Here is an 18,321-nt window from a genome sequence, read left to right on the forward strand (position 1 = left end):
CATGGTGAATGTAGCATGGTGCATGTCACATGGTGCATGTCGCCGCACGGTGCATGTAGCATGGTGTATGTCGTCGCATGGTGCATGTCGCATGTCGTCGCATGGTGCATGTCGTCGCATGGTGCATGTCGTCGCATGGTGCATGTCGTCGCATGGTGCATGCAGCATGTCGCCGCATGGTGCATGTCACATGGTGCATGTCGTCGCATGCAGCATGTCGTCGCATGGTGCATGGTGTCGCATGGTGCATGTTGCATGTCGTCGCATGGTGCATGTCGTCGCATGGTGCATATCGTCGCATGGTGCATGTTGCATGTTGTCGCATGGTGCATGCAGCATGTCGCCGCATGGTGCATGTCACATGGTGCATGTCGCATGTCATCGCATGCTGCATGTTGCATGTCGTCGCATGGTGCATGTCACATGGTGCATGTCGCATGTCGTCGCATGCTGCATGTCGTCGCATGGTGCATGTTGCATGTCGTCGCATGCTGCATGTTGTCGCATGGTGCATGTCGTCGCATGCAGCATGTCGTCGCATGGCGCATGTCATCAATTGGCGCATGTCGTCGCATGGTGCATGCATGTCGTCGCATGGTGCATGTCGTCGCATGGTGCATGCAGCATGTCGTCGCATGGTGCATGTCATCGCATGGTGTGTGTTGTATGTATGTATGTATGTATGTACTGTGTATGTTTTTTTTTTTTTACATTCAACACATTAGCCGGATGATGGGACTACTACTGTCCCATCATTGGCTAATGTGTCACTTACTGTCAGTGTAGCAGGCAGAGCCCGATGGGACTTGTAGTCCCATCGGACGATGCCTGCACACACACACACAGCGCCGGCACGCACACACACACAGCGTCGGCACGCGCACACACTCACACGCACACATCGCCGGCACGCACACACACACACACACACCTTGCCGGCACACACACATCGCCGACACACACACATCCACGCCGGCGGGCAGACTTCCGCACACGCCGGCGGGCAGGCACCCGCACAAGCCGGCGGGCAGAGCCCCGCACACGCCGGCGGGCAGAGCCCCGCACACGCCGGCGGGCAGGCACCCGCACACGCCGGCGGGCAGAGCCCCGCACACGCCGGCGGGCAGGCACCCGCACACGCCGGCGGGCAGAGCCCCGCACACGCCGGCGGGCAGAGCCCCGCACACGCCGGCGGGCAGACACTGGCGCCGGTCCACAAAAACACCGGCGCCGGCGGGCAGATCCCCGCACATCATGATCCCAGCAGCAGTGAGCACACAGAGCCCCGCCCGCCCCCAGCACAGCCCTGCAGGCAGCCCCCAGCACCGCCCACAGCCCAGTCACTCTTGCTGAGTGACTGCTGACTGTGGGGGCTGGTCACGCCTGCTGCTGACGTCACGTCAATTTCTAGAGTCTGGAAATTGACGTGACGTCGGCGGAAATGAGCGGTGGCTGCAGTCTGGGGGTCACGTGACCCGGACTCAGCAGGCAGAATAGCGCCGCTCACAGGCAAAACGGCAACGCAAGGTAATTGCCCAATTCATTAGGGGCCCCGGGGGGATACATTGGGGGGTTAATTGAAAGTAGTGGACAACTCCTTTAACTTCTGTGGGATAAATGTGGAAACATTCTCTGTAGGTGAAATTTGTTAGTTGCTTCTGTGGGGGCACTGTGACCAAAAGCCTCTGTGTGCTCTGTCGGTACGAGTAGTGTGCCTAAAAATTAATTCTACTCTACTTTTGTGGCCGGGCCTAAAGCTCATTAAAACATTTAACTACTCATTCCAGTTACAGAGCCTCTAAATTGTTATGGATTACTATCCTGATTCGCAATATCAGCTACTGATTTAGTTGAGAAGTGGTTAATTTGCTTGACTGCTGCCTTCCTTAGATGTGGTATATGTTTATCAGGATGCCTCTCTGGAATAGAAACCCGATTCTCTGTTATACGTGTGTTCTCTGCAACCCCACCCGTAGGTGGATTAAGATTGGATGGCTGAGAGTGCCTCCAGTTCCTTCATTTTGTGTCCTAATGCTTATGGGGTGCTTTAGGCTCTCTATTATCAAGTCTGAGAGCAGTGGATGTGGCTTGCTAAGTCCCGCAGCTAATGTTGTGGAATCTCTTTGTCATACCTCCTCATCCCCCCTCTGCTCCCCTACAGGTTTGTCTAGGTTTTCCAACATCCAGGGATAGAAATCAGTCTGCCCCCACCCCCCCCCCCACCCCCCCCACACACACACACAAAAAAAATACAAAAAATGCGATTTGCACACTTAGTCATGTGACAACGGGCTGCTCTTCCTAATAGTCTCAATGTTCAGTGAAAAAATGGAGAGAAACAGGAAGAGAGGCTAGTTGTCACGTGACCATAAGTATGAAAATTGCATATGAGTGAAGTGGCCATGTGATGACTGCAGCAAGCAGAGCTGAATCCTGACAGTGAGTTTATTACATGCTGTTAGGTTTGGACATGCTACTTTGTCTAATTAAAGGGTTTGTTGAGGTTTGAGACGAAAGTCAAAACCAAATTAACCACTTCTGCATTCTCCCAGCACATGTACTGCACACTTTTAGGATTCTCCCTTGCTAGTGGCAAAAGTGGACCATTATCTTAGTGTAACGGTGGTGGAAGCTCACGAATTGCTCCCAGACACCCAATGGTTAAATGTGTGTTAGGTACTTGTATGTGGTACAGGTCAAATACCCCTAGGGACTGCATATAGCTAGGACAGTGTTAATTGAAGTGGCCAGCCTAGGTGGGAGGGGGAACTGAGTGTTAGTAAAAGAGGCAGGAAGTGGCAGTCAGTTAATACGAGGGCAGCACTGAGTATGCAGTGGGACTTTTGGGTTGCTAGGGACAACGAGAGTCTAATATATTCGGGGCAGTGGATTGCTGTAAATATCCTTCATTTAATTCCAGCTAATGGCCAAGGGCAACCTCGAGATGGATGTAGGGGGTCAGGGGTATACTCAGCTTGCGAAGTTACAGAAACAGATGGACTCAGACCACATGGGGCAGAAGGTATTGTAATCCAGATATGCTGCTAGAGGTGAGGAATATCCCCAAGGGCTAGGAAAGCCAGAGAGGGATATGCCACCTATCCTGAGAACCAGGGCTGAAGTTGTCTCCGGTACCTGTGGGAAATATGACAACTCTTTGGGCCTTATCCTTTAAACCTGCTTGTAAACACTGTACAGACTGTCATCCTCTAAGTAAAAGTTTGTTTTTTATTAACCATGTGTCTCCTGGATTGTTTGCTGCCCTGGGATTCCTGGACTCAGAAGAGGCCTGCAGGCCAGAAGTGGGAAGCACTACATACACAGCATCACACCAGGACTGAGACACCCCCCATGTCTGTAGGAAGCCACAGAGAGTGGGACCAAAGCTCACCCACGATTACCTTGCTTGGGCATCTTACATTTGGCATAGTCAGTAGGATGTGATTACCTCGCACAAAGAAAGTGGGCAAGATGTGGCTTATGGCACAGATAGAAGAGTGCCGGAATACATTCGGCCCAAGATGGCGACCCAAAGCATGTATTCCAAGATGGTGACTTTGGTGGTGAAGAGAGGAAGAAACACCACCTATTGTGGGCGTGGACAGCGCCTGAGAGCACGAAAAGAAGTTCAGCCCACACGAGTGACTGACCAAAGAAAAAAGGCCTGCCCAGAATATGAGGTACAATCCGGAGGGAGGCGTGGTACAGTGTGAGGCCTGGCCTGCTGTGTGTGAAAGTGTGCTGGAAGGGGGCGCGGCTGTAGGTGGAGCCGTCAAGAATGAAGTTTAACTTGGCGGTCGCATCAGGAGTTCGGCCAAGAAAGAGGTGGAGTCAGGCAAGCATGAAGCGCGCCATTGGAAGGCGTTTGGTCCTATTTTCTCTGCAGCACTTTGGAGGTGAGACATCCTGTAGAGAGCTACCTGTGAAGATGGCTCACCATATGCCCCATCTCAGTGAGCTGTATCATAGTACAGATGATGGCAGCATTGACAACATGGAGGAGAGCATCACCCCCGGGGCCACCGTAAATGCCGACAAGGAGGACTGTTCGGGAGCCAATGCTGCTGCTGCTGGTGTTGCTTTTGTGGTCGGCGATGCCTCAACTGGGTGTGGGGCTACTAGATCATGAGCTACGCATCATGTCCTGGAGTCGGATACTGGCAGGGAAAGTCCCTTCAGTTGGAGAGGAAGAATCTCCAGGGACTTACTGGCGATTCAGGCTGAAGAGAAGAGCGGGTCCTTCCTGGTACAAGTGATTGTAGAGCCAGTCCCAATGGAGGAGTCAGAAAGTCCCAAGAATGACAATGCGTCAGTGCCCAGAATGGGTACGGTGGAGGAGGCCATGCAGATCAACTGGAGGTGGTTTGAGCACTGCATCATGAATGACCCACTGGTTGCTGACCCTCCCCCGGATTACAAGCCACAGTGGCTGTCGGTGCATAATCCACCCATGAGCCTGAAAGAAGAGAGGACGTGTACTGACACCTTCTTGAGGGGTGGCTGGAGTGATCTCATGATGGCAGGGGGGAATCAGTGCAAGACTCCCAAACCAGGGGCCGAGTGTTAGGCATCGGGATTCTCCCGCTGCGCAGGATAGATCCCAGGCCTTATCTGGTACTGTGGTCTCCCATTCAAGTCCGGCCGCTACGATTGCTGTTCGGGCTCGTGGTGTATGCTTGGTTGCTGCTGGCTCTCCAGCCAAGTCTATGGTAGCCAGTGATATACAGATGCAGCTACATGCTTCGGGTGCCGGTCAGGTACAGGTTAAGTAGTGTCAGGACTGAGGTAACTAGCCACTTGGCTTAGCATCTGTTTCGTTCATATGTGCGATTGGCACAGTTCAGTTACAAAGCAAGCTCAACACCTATATTATACTTCTCTGTGAAATCAATAGGGTGTTATACCTAGCATCATATAAGTTCTTTCTTTTGGCTTAGCATCTGCTTCATTCATGTGTGCGGTTAGTACAGTTTAGTTGCAGAGCAAGCTCTCTCCACGTGCTATCATTCTTGTGATGTTTAACAGGGAACAAAGCTTAGCAAATTCGGAGCTCTACCTCTCTGTGAAGTTAACAGAGCTAAATATTCGGTGTCCTGGTCATACTGTGGGGTGTTAACATAGTGCTTATAAGGTAACGCTCGCTGTTTTGTTTCCATCATTGTTCACACTAGCAGCAGTTTTTCATCTCTGCACGGTGGACCCCAGGTTGCGATTGCACTTTAATTTATATTTTATTAAGTGCAATCTGCCAACCCTAACACCGGGTCCTTGAATTCCATGTCTAGGAGGGTTATGGGTTCCTGGAGGAAAAATTTACTGGCAACCGGGTGTTTATCAGCTGCGATGCAGTGAAACGTACATATTTACCATCCCGCTTGCACAGCTTGTATCCTGGCAAGGTAGTGTTCTTCGTAAAGTGTGAGTGCCAGTGGGAATGGTAAGCCACAAAGGTAGAACGGCCCTATACTTGGTAGGACACGTTGGAGCGGGACAGTGAGGTTTTCGTTCGAAGGGCCCAACGGGAGGCCCAGTAGGAAAAGGCCAAGGAGGCCGAAGCATCTCAACAGATATGGGTCAAAGAGGCTCCGAAAGGATTCGTGCCAATTGCTTGAGGCAGCGATTTCGGCACTAAGAATGTGAAGCCGGACCAATCAGATAAGAGGCCGGTAACCTGAAACCAGGTGAGTAAAGGACGGTGACCTTTCTTGACCGCTAGAGAGATGCAAGCCGCCGGTTTGTCTCAGGGGTCAGTGAGAGAGTCTGCCTCGCTGGGGCTGGGGTGGGGACAGGAACTGCTACCATACAGCTCATCCAGGAGTTCAATGTGGTGAGCTATGGGCCCACCCAAATGGGCTGTGGAAATGCGGGCGCGGCAGAAACACAACCCGGTCCAGAAAAATTTCCAGACCAGCCATGGAAATTGAAGAGGCCACCATCTCCCACTGCCTGACAAAACACAAAAACATTTAAAAACACTAAAATTGCAAACATGCAACACAAACAAATACAAATATCATGCCCTGATTTTAGTGTTTCTAAATGTTTTTGTGTTTTGTCTTCCATGTATTTTTTGATACCTACCAATAAAGTATTGTATTTTATACATTGAGGTGTTCCCGCATATGTGGGCATGATCTTTTCTTGCTTTTTGTTGTTATGCCTATCCTCAAGCCCATGGTGAGCCCTCTTGTCTCAAATTGATTTGCGGTGCACTCCACCCTCTCTAAAATAATCTACTCACCTGCTCCCGGTGCGTCTCTGCAAGTCCCTGCTTCTCCGGCGCCGGCAGCTTCTTCCTGTGTTCAGTGGTACGATGTGACCGCTAAACACAGGAAGAAGCTGCCGGCTCCCGGAGACTATCTGTCAGTGAGAAGCTGCCAGAGACCACCCCTGTAGCAGGTGAGTATAACGAGGGAGGGTGAGCATTCCGATATTCACCTGTCTCCGTTCCACCGCGGCGCGCCGCTCCATCTTCCGTGTCCTCTGGCTGTGACGTTCAGGTCAGAGGATGCGATGACGTGTTTACAGTAGTGTGTGCGCCCCCTTTGCCTGAACAGTCTTTGCAGAAGACGCGGAAGACTGAGTGGGCAGAGGTATGAATCCGGTCCAACAAAAATAATAATACGTGTATAAATAACACCAATAATATCATACCATAGATAAATCAATAAAAATCACAATGCTTAAAGTGAGTCAAGTGCAAAAACGTGCATATACACATGGACCAAAAACATCCTGCAGGACTGGGTGCAGTTAGTTCAATAATATGATGCAGTATAACTCGTATAATAAGCATAGTTGCTAGAAAGCTTTATAAAAGAGAAATATTTCTTTGTACATCATAGCCACATATGAAGATAAAATAAAAGAGAGTTCACAGTAAATGTTGGCTGACAAGTACACATAATTACCCAAAGTCCAGGCTGCCACAACGTGCCCCCTGATTCGAGAATCTCTTCCTCCATGCACCCCTTGTGATTCATACCTCTGCCCAATGTTTTGCTTGTTTTTTCATTCTTTTCTGTATGTCAACCCTTTTTAATTATGTTTTAAACATGGCTTAATAAAAAGTATATTTTTTATATGATATTCTTTTGGAGGACTTTTCTAGGTTTTCCTGTTCTTCACAAACTTAGACAACCCCTTTAATGCTCCTAGTATAAATAAAAATATGAGAATTATTAAGTATCAGGAAAAAAATTACATCCAGGTACCTTGTAGATGACGTTGTCTCTGATTGGAGTTGTTCATCTTTCTTTTCTTCATCCTGTCCAGATGCCCTGATGACCAGATGCCATGATGACTTTTCACAACCACAGCTCGTCTCTGCAAACTTCCATCTTCTCCTGTCTTCTGCAGCATATCCCCACATGATGCCCTTTAAACTATCAGTGTTATTATAATGCTCCTGAATTAAAAATATCTGCCCTAACTGAGCCCCTGAATAAATAATTGATCCTGACTGTATTCCCTTCACAAAATATGACCCAAACACTGTCCCTCTTATGGTACATGCTCTCCACACTGCCTCACTCCTCATATTGTGTCTGCACCCATCCCCCTCCAAATACTATGTCAGCACCCATCCCCTTTATACATTCCCCCTCCCTTCGCATACTGAGTCTGCACCCATCCTCCCACTCACCATACTGTGTCTGCATTCATCCCCCTTATACATTCCGGCTTGCTTATATTGTGTCCATACCCACTTCCCCACTCACCATACTGTACCTGCACCCACCCCCCCACTCACCATACTGTGTCTGCACCCATCTACCCCCACACACCATATCTTGTCTGCACTGATCCCACCATACTGTATCATACATGCCCGTCTACCCCAATGCTCCTGATATTGTCTTCAAATTTCTCCCGCTCCCCATATTATGTGTACCTGTCATTTCCTTGCATCCTCAAATCTCCCCCAAACTAAATCTCCCCCCTCCCCTCTACACTAAATCTCCTCCAGACACACTATATCTCCCCACAGTAAATCTCCCACACCCTTTTCCTCCACACTATATCTCCTGCCACAGTAATTTTCCCCCCACACACTAAATATCCCCACAGTAAATCTCGCACACACACTAAACTTCCCCACACAATCTCCCATTTCCTGTTATACTATTACTTTAGTGTCTTCAGCTCCACTGGTCTGGAGCACCTACCACCAATGTTCTTTGTACCTCTGTGCACTGGCGAATAGCATCAGTAGTGTGATCACATGACGTGACAATGCTGCTGACGTAGCTCTGATCTGGTGGTCAAATCTTCAATAGCGCTTGCGTCCTTCATTTGTTTACTGGGAGCCGGCACACTGCACCTTCTGTTAGCTGGCTGTCAGCTTGAAAGAGAACAGCTGACTCCCACGGTCTGGGGAGCTGCAAAATGCAGCGTCCAGGGGAGACTCCTTGGACCGCCACATTAGGCAGCCCAATGGCATTCCCCTGCCAACTGCGCCTGGGGCCAATGCCCCGTCTGCATCCCCCTAGATACTCCTCTATATTCCTCTTCTACTCCTCTCTAGTCTTGCTCCTGCAATGCGTATGTCTACTCCTTGCCGTTTTCATGCTATGCCTTGTGCCTCTCACTCATACTCAGAGCTGGCAACTTTATTCATCATGTGGGCCATCCATACTCATTACATATTGCTCCTCTGTGTCCCCCTTCTGTTCCCCCTGCAGCCATCTTCCTAAATATCCTACTCATAACTGACAATTTCACACATAAGACTGCCCATCTGTACTGATTGCAGGTTTATGCCCTTCTTCTCCCTCAGTGGCTATAATTCTGCCCATGGCAGACAACCTCACACATCAATCTGCCCATCTTTTCTCATTACAGATTGTCCCTCCATATCCCCCTTTTTTCCCCCACCCTTCTCCTAGACATTCATTCACTGCTACTGCAGCTATCTCTACCAGAGCCTGCACTGGTGGATTATGATCACATGATCAGCATTTCAGCTGTCACCTTAGTAACTCAGAATGCTCAATACTGATTGTGCCCCTCTCTCTGGGTGTTTCTATTGGCCACTTGATCCATGTGATCACAACTCATCAGAGATAGAGAGGAGTGAACCTGGCAGATCCTTTGAGCTTGATCATTCTATTCCTTAAGCACGGAGGAAGAAGAAGAGGCTACAAGTGTACTATAAACCCCAGGGGTTCTCCATGGAAAACATGTAACCACTAGGGTTGAGCGAAACGGGTCGAACATTTTCAAAAGTCGCCGACTTTTGACAAAGTCGGGTTTCATGAAACCCGATCCGACCCCTGTGCGGGGTCGGCCATGCGGTACGCGACTTTCGCGCCAAAGTCGCGTTTCAATTACGTGAAATGCGCCATTTCTCAGCCAATGAAGGTAAACGCAGAGTGTGGGCAGCGTGATGACATAGGTCCTGGTCCCCACCATCTTAGAGAAGGGCATTGCAGTGATTGGCTTGCTGTCCGCGGCGTCACAGGGGCTATAAAGGGGCGTTCCCGCCGACCGCCATGTTACTGCTGCTGATCTGAGCTTAGGGAGAAGTTGCTGCCGCTTCGTCAGAAGCAGGGATAGCGTTAGGCAGGGTCCATTAACCACCAAACCGCTTGTGCTGTAGCGATTTCCACAGCCCAACACCACCTTCGGTGTGCAGGGACAGTGGAAGCTACATTTTTTTTTTTTCCTCAGCGCTGTAGCTCATTGGGCTGCCCTAGAAGGCTCCCTGATAGCTGCATTGCTGTGTGTACGCCGCTGTGCAAACCAACTGCTTTTTTCAAAGCACAAATCCTCTTGTTCCTTCCTTTCTGCACAGCTATCTTGTTTGTTTGTCCACACTTTTTATTTAATTTGTGCATCAGTCCACTCCTTATTGCTGCCTGCCATACCTGGCTGAGATTACTGCAGGGAGATAGTAATTGAAGGACACTCCCTGTTTTTTTTTTTTTTTTTGTGGGAGATTAAGATTGACATTTCTGCTAGAGTGCCATCCCTGTCTGTGTCATCTCTCACTCAGTGGGCCATAGAAAGCCTATTTATTTTTTTGCTTGATTTGGGTTCTAAAATCTACCTGAAAAAATCACTACATCAATCAGTGGGAGAAAATATTGGCCTCAGGGCTTGTGTGCCACTCCTTACTCCTGTGTGTGCCATCTCTCACTCAGTGGGCCATAGAAAGCCTATTTATTTTTTTGCTTGATTTGGGTTCTAAAATCTACCTGAAAAAATCACTACATCAATCAGTGGGAGAAAATATTGGCCTCAGGGCTTGTGTGCCACTCCTTACTCCTGTGTGTGCCATCTCTCACTCAGTGGGCCATAGAAAGCCTATTTATTTTTTTGCTTGATTTGGGTTCCAAAATCTACCTGAAAAAATCACAACATCAATCAGTGGGAGAAAAATATTGGCCTCAGGGCTTGTGTGCCACTCCTGACTCCTGTGTGTGCCATCTCTCACTCAGTGGGCCATAGAAAGCCTATTAATTTTTTTGCTTGATTTGGGTTCTAAATTCTACCTGAAAAAATCAATAAATCAATCAGTGGGAGATTAATATTGGCCTTTGGGCTTGTGTGCCAGTCCTAAGCGTGCCATCTCTCTCTCTCAGATAGTGGGCCATAGAAAGCCTATTTATTATTTTTTTTATTGGGTTTATAAATTTTCCCTGGAAAAAAAAAAAAAAGTGGGAGATTAATATTGGCCTCTGGGCTTGTGTGCCAGTCCTGAGCGTGCCATCTCTCTCACAAATAGTGGGCCATAGAAAGCCTATTTATTTTTTTGGTTGATTTGGGTTCTAAATTCTACCTGAAAAAATCAATAAATCAATCAGTGGGAGATTAATATTGGCCTTTGGGCTTGTGTGCCAGTCCTAAGCGTGCCATCTCTCTCTCTCAGATAGTGGGCCATAGAAAGCCTATTTATTATTTTTTTTATTGGGTTTATAAATTTTCCCTGGAAAAAAAAAAAAAAGTGGGAGATTAATATTGGCCTCTGGGCTTGTGTGCCAGTCCTGAGCGTGCCATCTCTCTCACAAATAGTGGGCCATAGAAAGCCTATTTATTTTTTTGGTTGATTTGGGTTCTAAATTCTACCTGAAAAAATCAATAAATCAATCAGTGGGAGATAAATATTGGCCTCTGGGCTTGTGTGCCACTCCTGACTCCTGTGTGCGTCCTCTCTCACTCAGTGGGCCCTAGAAAGCCTATTTTTTGTTTTATTTGTTTTCTAAATTCTCCCTGAAAAAATCATTTTATTTTATTTGGTTTCTAAATTATTCCTGAAAAAATCATTTTTTTTTTATTTTTTTTCTTCTAAAGTCTCCCTGAAAAAAAAAAAAAAATCAGTGGGAGATTAATATTGCCCTTTCTGCTTGTGTGCCAGTCTTGACTCCTGGGTGTGCCATCTCTCTCTCTCCAATTGTGGACCATAGAAAGCCTATTAATTTTTTTGCTTGATTTGGGTTCCAAAATCTACCTGAAAAAATCACTAAATCAATCAGTGGGAGAAAAATATTGGCCTCTGGGCTTGTGTGCCACTCCTGACTCCTGTGTGCGTCCTCTCTCACTCAGTGGGCCCTACAAAGCCTATTTTTTTTTTTATTTGTTTTCTAAATTCTCCCTGAAACAATCATTTTATTTTATTTGGTTTCTAAATTCCTCCTGAAAAATTCATTTTTTTGTATTTTTTTTTCTAAAGTCTCCCTGAAAAAAAAAAAAAATCAAATCAGTGGGAGATTAATATTGCCCTTTCTGCTTGTGTGCCAGTCTTGACTCCTGGGTGTGCCATCTCTCTCTCTCCAATTGTGGGCCATAGAAAGCCTATTAATATTTTTGCTTGATTTGGGTTCCAAAATCTACCTGAAAAAATCACTAAATCAATCAGTAGGAGATAAATATTGGCCTCTGGGCTTGTGTGCCACTCCTGACTCCTGTGTGCGTCCTCTCTCACTCAGTGGGCCCTAGAAAGCCTATTTTTTGTTTTATTTGTTTTCTAAATTCTCCCTGAAAAAATCATTTTATTTTATTTGGTTTCTAAATTCTTCCTGAAAAAATCATTTTTTTTTATTATTTTTTTTTTTCTAAAGTCTCCCTTTTAAAAAAAAACAAACAAATCAGTGGGAGATTAATATTTACATTTGCGCTTCAGTGACAGTCCTGCGTGTGTGGCATCTCTCTCATTTGTTGCCACCAACAACAGAGTGTGTAACATTGTGCCTGATTTTCGTTGTGGTCTCACCCACCTGTAAAGGGTAGCTAAATCATACTGAAGTTATAGCTCACCGTGTAAGTTGTGTGACAGCAACAAATACCGTTAGTTTGGTAACGTTTTTAAAACAATGAGGAAGTCTGGTGGAAGAGGTCGTGGCCGGGGGCGTTCATTGTCAGCTGGTAATGAGGGTAGTGGTAGTGGTGGAGCATCAGGTGGTCGTGGGAAAAAAAATATTGCACCTAAGTCTGGAGCTGTGGAGCCAGGTTCGTCGTCAGGCTACACAAGGCCTCGAACGCTCCCTTTTCTGGGAGTAGGAAAACCGCTTTTAAAGCCGGAACAGCAAGAGCAAGTTTTGGCTTATCTTGCTGACTCAGCCTCTAGCTCTTTTGCCTCCTCTCGTGAAACTGGTAAAAGTAAAAGCAGCGCGTCGTTAGTGGATGTTCACGGTCAGGGACAAGTCGCTTCCTTGTCCTCTTCAGCAAAAACAACAACAGAGAAGAATGCAGCAGGCGACACAACGGGTTACTCCATGGAGCTCTTTACACATACCGTCCCTGGCTTAGAAAGTGAAGCAGTTAACAGTCCATGCCCATTACAAGTTGAATCTGACATGGAGTGCACTGATGCACAGCCACAGCCAGACTACTATGCTGGTCCTTTGACTCAGACCACAACATTGCCCTCGCAGGGTGCTGATCAAGAATCAGACCCTGATGAGACTATGTTGCCCCATCACGAACGCTATACCACCGACCGACACGGTGACACAGACGAAGTTGCACACGAGCTACAAGAAGAGGTAATAGATGACCCAGTTCTTGACCCCGATTGGCAGCCATTGGGGGAACAGGGTGCAGGCGGCAGCAGTTCTGAAGCGGAGGAGGAGGGGCCGCAGCAGGCATCAACATCGAAACAGGTTCCATCTGCCGGGCCCGTATCTTGCCCAAAACGCGTGTCAAAGTCAAAACCTGTTGGAGGACAGCGTGGCCATCCGGTTATAGCTCAGTCTGCAATGCCTGAAAAGGTATCCGATGCTAGAAAGAGTGCAGTCTGGCATTTTTTTTAAACAACATCCAATTGATCAGCGCAAAGTCATCTTTCAAAAATGTTCAACTACCTTAAGCAGAGGGCAGAATCTGAAAAGTCTCAATACAAGTTGCATGCATAGACATTTAACCACCATGCATTTGCAAGCTTGGACTAACTACCAAACGTCCCTTAAGGTTGTAGCACCCTCGGCCAATGAAGCTAGTCATCAACGCAACATCCCTTCCGGCAGTGTAGGGCCACCATTTTCTGCACCACCTGCAGTATCTGTGCAAGTTTCTTTGCCAGGCCAAAGCAGTCAGGGTCAGGGAATCACCAGTTTCGTAGTAGGAAACACTGCCTCTAGGGCACCGGCGGCAACAATACCATCTCCCACCGTCTCTCAGTCTGCCATGTCCACCGGCACCCCCGCTAGTTCCACGATCTCCAGCTCTCCAGTCCAGCTCACCCTACATGAGACTATGGTTAGAAAAAGGAAGTACTTAGCCTCGCATCCTCGTACACAGGGTTTGAACGCCCACATAGCTAGACTAATCTCGTTAGAGATGATGCCCTACCGGTTAGTTGAAAGCGAAGCTTTCAAAGCCCTGATGGACTACGCTGTACCACGCTACGAGCTACCCAGTCAACACTTTTTTTCCAGAAAAGCCATCCCAGCCCTCCACCAGCATGTTAAAGAGCGCATCGTCCATGCACTCAGGCAATCTGTGAGCACAAAGGTGCACCTGACAACAGATGCATGGACCAGTAGGCATGGCCAGGGACGTTACGTGTCCATCACGGCACACTGGGTAAATGTGGTGGATGCAGGGTCCACAGGGGACAGCAAGTTTGGGACAGTTCTGCCTAGCCCACGGTCTAGGAAACAGTTGGCTGTAGCCGTTCGCACCCCCTCCTCCTCCTCCTCGTCCTCCTGCAGAAGCGAGACCTCGTCCACAGACCGCAGTCGCACAACCACTCCATCCGCAGCTGCCACTGTTGCACACCAGGTCTCCCATTATGAGGCAGCTACTGGCAAACGTCAGCAGGCTGTATTGGCTATGAAGTGTTTGGGCGACAACAGACACACCGCTGAAGTTCTGTCCGAGTTCTTGCAGAAAGAAACGCAGTCGTGGCTGGGCACTGTAGATCTTGAGGCAGGCAAGGTAGTGAGTGATAACGGAAGGAATTTCATGGCTGCCATCTCCCTTTCCCAACTGAAACACATTCCTTGCCTGGCTCACACCTTAAACCTGGTGGTGCAGTGCTTCCTGAAAAGTTATCCGGGGTTATCCGACCTGCTCCTCAAAGTGCGTGGACTTTGCTCACATATCCGCCGTTCGCCCGTACACTCCAGCCGTATGCAGACCTATCAGCGTTCTTTGAACCTTCCCCAGCATCGCCTAATCATAGACGTTGCAACAAGGTGGAACTCAACACTGCACATGCTTCAGAGACTGTGTGAACAGAGGCGGGCTGTTATGTTTTTGTGGGAGGATACACATACACGGGCAGGCAGTAGGATGGCAGACATGGAGTTGTCAGGTGTGCAGTGGTCGAAGATTCAAGACATGTGTCAAGTTCTTCAGTGTTTTGAGGAATGCACACGGCTGGTTAGTGCAGACAACGCCATAATAAGCATGAGCATCCCCCTAATGCGTCTGCTGATGCAAAGTTTGACGCACATAAAGGATCAGGCGTCTGCAGCTGAGGAAGAGGAAAGCCTTGATGACAGTCAGCCATTGTCTGGCCAGGGCAGTGTACAGGACGAGGTAGCGGGCGAAGAGGAGGAGGAGGACGAGGAGGATGATGGGGATGATTATATTTTTAATGAGGAAGCTTTTCCGGGGCCAGTGGAAATTGTTGGCGCGGCAAGGCCGGGTTCTGGTTTTTGGAGGGACACAAGTGACGTGGATTTGCCTGAAACTGCCCCTCAATCAAGCACAACCACAGATTTGAGAACTGGAACTTTGGGCCACATGGCGGATTATGCCTTACGTATCCTCAAAAGGGACACACGCATAACAAAAATGATGAACGATGACGATTACTGGTTGGCCTGCCTCCTTGATCCTCGCTATAAAGGCAAATTGCAAAATATAATGCCACATGAGAACTTGGAACTAATATTAGCAACCAAACAATCAACTCTTATTGACCGTTTGCTTCTGGCATTCCCTGCACACAGTGCCCGTGATCGTTCTAACACGAGCTGCAGGGGCCAGCAGACCAGAAGTGTTAGAGGGGCAGAAATCAGAAGTGGCGTTGGCCAGAGGGGTTTTCTGACCAGGTTGTGGAGTGATTTTGCTATGACCGCAGACAGGACAGGTATTGCAGCATCAATTCAAAGTGACAGGAGACAACATTTGTCCAGTATGGTTACTAACTATTTTTCATCCCTTATCGACGTTCTCCCTCAACCGTCATTCCCATTTGATTACTGGGCATCAAAATTAGACACCTGGCCAGAATTGGCAGAATATGCATTGCAGGAGCTTGCTTGCCCGGCAGCTAGTGTCCTATCAGAAAGAGTATTCAGTGCTGCAGGTTCAATACTAACAGAAAAAAGGACTCGTCTGGCTACCCAAAATGTAGATGATCTAACCTTCATTAAAATGAACCACAACTGGATTTCGAAATCTTTTGCCCCACCTTGCCCGGCTGACACCTAGCTTTCCTATGTAAATGTCTTGCCTGTGGACTATTCTGAACGACTTTTCCAATCTCGTAATTTGCAGCACCTGATTGTCCAGCATCCGACATGTTAACACCTCCCTAAATGGCCAAACTCCCCACACGGGGCCGTGGTATCGCCACTTGGCGCCAGCACCCGTGAGAGTACTGTTTGTCTGAAGAGGTGGGTGTGCCCGCTTTTGGTCGACGGCACTGCCACTAGGTCCCTCATAGTACAATAAAGTGTCTGGCGGTGGTGGTGCGCACCCAACGTCAGACACACCGTTGTAATATGAGGGGCCCTGGGCCTGTACCGCCGGCCACAAGACAGTCCCCCCCCCCAGGTCAAACAGTGCTCTACCACTTGCAAAATTTTCTCTCACAGCTCCACCAATGTTTAGTCTATGCGCTGACATCCTTCAATGCCTGGCACTGTCAATACCATTGTATTGATATTTTTGTTATGTTAGGCCTTCGAAGCCTGTCTGCGGTCACTCCTTCCACTAGGCCTCCACTGACCTGTCTACTGCTGCCCGTGTTCCCCTGGAACCAATTTTAAATTGCCTACAGCCAGCCCAATTTATTATGTTAGGGCTTCGAAGCCTGTCTGCGGTCCCTCCTTCCACTAGGCCTCCACTGACCTGTCTACTGCCGCCCGTGTTCCCCTGGAACCAATTTTAAATTGCCTACAGCCAGCCCAATTTATTATGTTAGGGCTTCGAGGCCTGTCTGCGGTCCCTCCTTCCACTAGGCCTCCACTGACCTGTCTACTGCTGCCCGTGTTCCCCTGGAACCAATTTTAAATTGCCTACAGCCAGCCCAATTTATTATGTTAGGGCTTCGAAGCCTGTCTGCGGTCCCTCCTTCCACTAGGCCTCCACTGACCTGTCTACTGCTGCCCGTGTTCCCCTGGAACCAATTTTAAATTGCCTACAGCCAGCCCAATTTATTATGTTAGGGCTTCGAAGCCTGTCTGCGGTCCCTCCTTCCACTAGGCCTCCACTGACCTGTCTACTGCTGCCCGTGTTCCCCTGGAACCAATTTTAAAATGCCTACAGCCAGCCCAATTTATTATGTTAGGGCTTCGAAGCCTGTCTGCGGTCCCTACTTCCACTAGGCCTCCACTGACCTGTCTACTGCTGCCCTGTTCCCCTGGAACCAATTTTAAATTGCCTACAGCCAGCCCAATTTATTATGTTAGGGCTTCGAAGCCTGTCTGCGGTCCCTCCTTCCACTAGGCCTCCACTGACCTGTCTACTGCTGCCCGTGTTCCCCTGGAACCAACATCAGAAAATATAAAAATAAGTATTTTGCTTATAAAAAAGAAAATACTGGAGAGATATCAAATGCAGACATTTTAACATTAAAAACAAACACATACAACAAAAACCAAGAAGATGCAAAACAATGAAAATAATAAAATCATTATTTACCAAAAAAATAGAGTAAGTCAAAACCACATTGCAAATAAACATTCATTACAAATAAAGAAGCAGGGCGCGTCCGAGGGTGAGTATATACCTAATAAGAATATAATCACCCTCGGACGCGCCCTGCTTCTTTCCGACAGCCTTCCTTCCTAAGAATCAGCCCTTCCGTGGTGTAGAGAGAGGGTGTGTTACACTCCAAGGTGTTCCCCAGGTTGCCTTTCCTGAGCTTCGATCTTCATGCTCTCGTTTAGTAGTTGTCGGAAAGTAGGCTGCATTAGGCCTACAAATTGGGTATGGGGTGGAGAGAGATGGTGTGTTACACTCCAAGGTGTTCCCCAGGTTTCCTTGCCATTGCTTCGGTCTTCCGACTCTCGTTTAGTAGTTGTAGAAAACTACACTGCATTAGGCCTACAACATGGGTATAGGGTGGAGAGAGATGGTGTGTTCCACTCCAAGGTGTTCTCCAGGTTGCCTTTCCAGAGCTTCGATCTTAATGCTCTCGTTTAGTAGTTGTTGGAAACTACACTGCATTAGGCCTCCAAATTGGCTATGGGGTGGAGAGAGATGGTGTGTTACACTCCAAGGTGTTCTCCAGGTTTCCTCGCCATTGCTTCGATCTTCAGACTCTCGTTTAGTAGTTGTAGAAAACTACACTGCATTAGGCCTACAAAATGGGTATCGGGTGGAGAGAGATGGTGTGTTACACTCCAAGGTGTTCCCCAGGTTTCCTTGCCATTGCTTCGGTCTTCCGACTCTCGTTTAGTAGTTGTAGAAAACTACACTGCATTAGGCCTACAAAATGGGTATAGGGTGGAGAGAGATGGTGTGTTCCACTCCAAAGTGTTCTCCAGGTTGCCTTTCCAGAGCTTCGATCTTAATGCTCTCGTTTAGTAGTTGTTGGAAACTACACTGCATTAGGCCTCCAAATTGGCTATGGGGTGGAGAGAGATGGTGTGTTACACTCCAAGGTGTTCTCCAGGTTTCCTCGCCATTGCTTCGATCTTC

This window comes from Ranitomeya imitator, chromosome 1 (assembly GCF_032444005.1).
Source record: "Ranitomeya imitator isolate aRanImi1 chromosome 1, aRanImi1.pri, whole genome shotgun sequence".
NCBI lineage: Eukaryota > Metazoa > Chordata > Amphibia > Anura > Dendrobatidae > Ranitomeya > Ranitomeya imitator.